Source organism: Triticum aestivum, chromosome 3B (assembly GCF_018294505.1).
Source record: "Triticum aestivum cultivar Chinese Spring chromosome 3B, IWGSC CS RefSeq v2.1, whole genome shotgun sequence".
In the NCBI taxonomy this organism is placed as follows: Eukaryota; Viridiplantae; Streptophyta; class Magnoliopsida; order Poales; family Poaceae; genus Triticum; species Triticum aestivum.
Genome location: NC_057801.1, coordinates 374403207 through 374407991, shown reverse-complemented (window position 1 = coordinate 374407991; position 4785 = coordinate 374403207).

Below are 4785 nucleotides of genomic sequence, written 5' to 3'. Positions count from 1 at the left end.
CCGGACTGGCCCATGAGTATACGGCCATGGGGGTCCTCGGCCCAAACCAACTGATCGGGAGACGACGCGTTGAGTACCCCCTAGTCCAGGACACCGTCAGTAGCCCCCTGAACCGGTCTTCAAGTTAGGGACGCTCCTCGATTCTTCCGAACTATTCTTCATCTTCGGTTGCCGGTCTTGAAAACTGGTTCAACAAATCTTCTGATCTTCTATCTTGAGGATCGCCGAAATGCATTCGACGAGTTTATACGTCGGGTATCCGAGGAGCCCCTTTAAGTTTCTGGCCTTTATCAATGCCTTGTTATTTTTATGCCACACCTCGGGTTTGAAGTTGTTCCCAGGAGGCAGTATCCTCTTGTGTCCGAGCTCTAACGTCGGACTGTATTCAAGGTATCTTTTGCGGCCGAGCACCAATGCCGGACTGCTCTCAAGCTCCAACGCCGAAATGTATCCAAACTCCAACGCCGGACTGTGTCCAAGCTCCAACGTCGGACTATATCCAAGATGTCATAGATCATCTTGGTCCAAAAAAGTTGAGGGAGTTTAGCCGAGCTTAATGCCGGAAATGCCCTCTAAGGAGCCAGCCACTTGCTTCCAAGCTATATGCTGAACTGCTTCAGAGGTGGTTAAGCACCTCGGTCATGGGCTGATTTTTGTCAATATTTTTGATTGATGCAATTTATTCTCTGCCGAGATACATAGCCAGTAGCCCTCAAGGTGAGTATCGGTCTAAAACCCGAGATGCACATGAAGGATGACATAAGACCGCTGATCCCTGTAGCCGCTGAGACTCAGGTTGATTTGTAAAATCGGTCTGAGGATCAAGTCCTAGCTCGGCAGAATACTTCGGGACACAAAAAGCGGCATGCTCAGTCCTCGAGACTCAGGTTGGGTGCGGCCGACCAACCTGAGGATCAAAATCTCCTTAGAAACTGTATTGCACTTAAAATTTTCTGCATAGAACAGGCAATGCAGTAGCCCCCGAGACACTGGTCGGGTGGCAACACCAGATCAGGGGATCGATGTGCCCCTTTAATATTTGTAAATAATAAGCCCAGAGCCGAGTAGCCCCCGAGCCTTAATGCGGGCACGGGAGGCCGAATTAAGGATCGATATCCATAGTAAAATCACAAATGATGTGTAATGACTCTATGTATCCAAGTACTTTACGTCATTAATGCTCGGATCCGCATTGTACAAAACTTTGTTGACCGACCATCGGCTTCCACCTCCTCGGCCAATAGCCGAGGAGTGTTTGTCCTACTTTATAAAGCCTTTATGAGGGCAAATATTTACAACAAACAAGGCAATCTGGCCATACGGTTTTATAAATTACAAAGGTACGCGGAGAGACATGGTGTATTACTGTTTAACAGAAGAAATGTCTTCTAAAGAAAATAGTCCCGCTATCGGTTCCTTTCTTTGGGTTGTCATGCTAAGCATGATCATGAAACCTCAGCTCCAATGTAAGAGCAAAATATCGAGGATTTAGTTTGGCAGGCCAGTTAATAGCCCCCGGTAGTGTTCGGCGACAGTCGAGGTCAAGCCGTAAACACTTCGGCCATTGTTATGAATGGCCCGTCATTTAACGCCTTCATTGGATCGCCGACCAGTTTACGCTTATTGTGACAGTCAGTTTTTGGCTTTCTCCACTGAGGTGCTTAACCATGTGAGCTAGAAGCACAATCGCAGTAGTTCTCCCTTTACACACCTAGCCGAACAAAGCGGAACATAGGAGGCAAGCGCAGGAGCCGGGCAACCCAACTACTGACTAATGACACAATTCGAAACCGATGCATATATATAGCAATATCCAAGAATGTTTTTGCCGAATCTCTAAAGGTGTCCGGCGTTGCACTGTGAGACTTGTGCTGAAAACACACAAATAGTTTAAAAGTGCCATGGGCTCGAAAAGCCAAAAAACTTATTCAAAAAGTTAATGTCCGAACTAGATCAAATGTTTGGTGCCAATCCGAAAATTGGACTTTAGAAAAAAAAGGTGCTTCTGCCGTGCTTTAACATGACACATCCTATCTCAAAACTTCAAGCGGGTCAGCCTACGGCTTACTAGGCCAGTTTAGTAAACTAAACTCCTAGCGGCTTTGAGAGAGAAATTAGGCTCCCCGGCTAGTGACCGCACACTTGTGTCGAAAAAAGGAGTGATAAATAATAAAAACTTTGCAACGACTAAGAAGAAAAACACTTATCATAAAACGGCTCATATAAATTTCAGAGCCCCCAAGTGACTTGGGTAAAAGAATGATTGCATGTACCGAAGTACTTATATCATATCTACGTTCAACCGAACTTTAAACGCGTCTTAACCGACCGTCGGCTTCTCCCTCTTCGGTCAAGGACCGAAAAGTGTTATGTACTCCATCTGTCGAGAATATCGACAGTGTTTCCAATAACCAGGCAATCAGGCCATAAGGCTATAACAGACAAAGCGCGCTCAGGGAACTTATGCTATATTACTACGAAGAGTAAGAAGCATCTTCGAAGAAAATAGTACCCCCACCGATACCTTTCTTCGGTGCTCATTGTTATTATGAGACTTGTGCAATAGATTTTTTGTACTCATGATTTCCTTTGTGTGCCGACCATGATTGAAAACAATAAGAGCGCTAGCTTTCGGCTTCACCCAGTCTGAGGTCCGGCTCGGTTGACCCGATCGTGACAATCGCAGAGGTGCTCCCTTTACTCCCTAGCCGAACAATTGGGAACGTAGGGGTAAGCACAGGAGCCAGGCAACCCAGCTTGCAAATCGCTTAAGTCAATATGGTGCATATTGCGGCGTAATACATGAACAAGGAACGAAGTCGTACAAGTATAACCATATGCAAGAGGAAAAAGCTTCATGAAGGAAGCCCCCAAGTAAACGGGGTATTTGAATTTGCGCGTCACAAACAAAGTTTGGACAAGGAAATTTTTACATGCCACTTTTTTCCAAAAAAGTATAATGCTTGACCGAGCCGAACACAAGTTAAAATTTAAAACTTTGAGCATGAAAACAACTTAGCTGGTTAATGTGTTTGGTATTGATGATGCGGTCCGAGCTTGATGTGGGACAAGGTTCCATCCCCGAGCCGGTCCCAAGGTGGCGGAGCAAAGAGCTCGGCACTCCGAAGTGGTGACATAGCATGGTCAATGCAGGACGGCATGGTGATGCCGAATTCCCCGGCATGGGATAATGAAGTGTTGACGAAGCCCCCAATCCAGCCGAGGTGACGCCAAAGGCTATAGTCCGGCTGGATCATTTTCCTGTGCACAAAAAATAGTGCAAACCGGAGATAATAGTAATAAAAATAAAAATAAAAAAATTCGTTGCATAACAAATAATTTATGCAAAGTGAGTAATAAAAGAAATATGGCCTGGCGCCGAAGTCAATGTCGATGCAGGGCGGCAGCGTGATGCGGTAAGGGCATGGCGAGGCCTGAATTCACAGGTCGGTTCGAGTTTCGGATGCGGCGTTCGCCGGACTATGTATGGAAACTGACCGAACCACCATGCGACCGTCGTTAATGCGGCCACCATTTGATAGACCTGTGTACATATGACGGACAAACCAGAGTAATAACTCATTGGGAAAAATGAACCCTAACAAGCAAATAATACTAGGATTAATAGCACCTGGCTTATTTGTTGTAGCAATCCGAAGAAAGGTGATTCCCAAAATTGGGACTCGATCCGCACACCTATTGCCTGATGGGCGATAAAGCAATGGCATGGCGATACTGGCAAAGGTTGGCTCGCCGAGGCAAAGCCCTCGGTCCAGCTAACGTGACGGAGCTGGTTGGCCAGCGACGCCGAAGTCTTCAGAGTAGGTTGATGAAGAGATGATGAAGCCCCCGGTCCAGCGATGCAAGTCGTGACGTGGTCGATGCAGGTGTGCCCGCTCCGTGTAATCCGTGGGGCGGTGATATTGGTGACGATTTATCCTTCACGATGCCGAACTATTGTTCGGCTGGCCGAGATGATGATGCAAAGAAATTGAGCTCGGCTCGACAAAGCGACGACGTGTCTAACGCAGGTTGGCCGCCGTGGAGTGATGTTGTCGGGCTGGTTTGACACCGGCGCGACGGTGAAGTTCGTATTGCAAGAATACTTTTAATACTACTGGGATGTGTTTGAGAAGAAAACACAACACCCCATACGAAAACTTCCTTCAAAAAGGATGTCCGAGATCCCGTCCATAAAGAAGATGAATTCGGGTCGGATTCGTTCTCGCGCAGAAAATATATCCAAAAATTGACGCACTAATCGGAAGTTTCCCGGAGTTTGGACGGTCGGATCAAGCTGAATTTTGGGCACGTGGTAGCTATGGGAATTCCGCAGCAAATCAACGGTTGGATCCTCCAAAGGACATCCGAGCTAGATGCTGGATACCAAGCCCTAAACTCGTCCGGATTCTCATCCAGATTCAACAGGGCTCCGGTATATCGGAGATTGCCGGAGATTCCTCCATCGGAACTCGACGAAATTTTTGCAGGGTTGTTTTAGACTTAATTTCGCATAATTCCACCGAAGTAATCGTTTAAGCGACACTCGAGGAGGTGGTGGCGGCGGATACAAGTTTGCTGTCCAGAAAAACAGCACGGTCGCTTGAGGGCAATGTTGACATTGAGCCCCCAAGCTCCATGGATGACTCCTCCATGATCTTGATAGAGATCGGAGTTTGTGTTGATGAAGGCCTTCATCCGAACATGACGATCGGAGGTAGGGCGCAGTCCTCGGTCAAGCCAAGGTGACCAGTCGAGCTGGTGACGAAGAAGCAGACGTCGCAG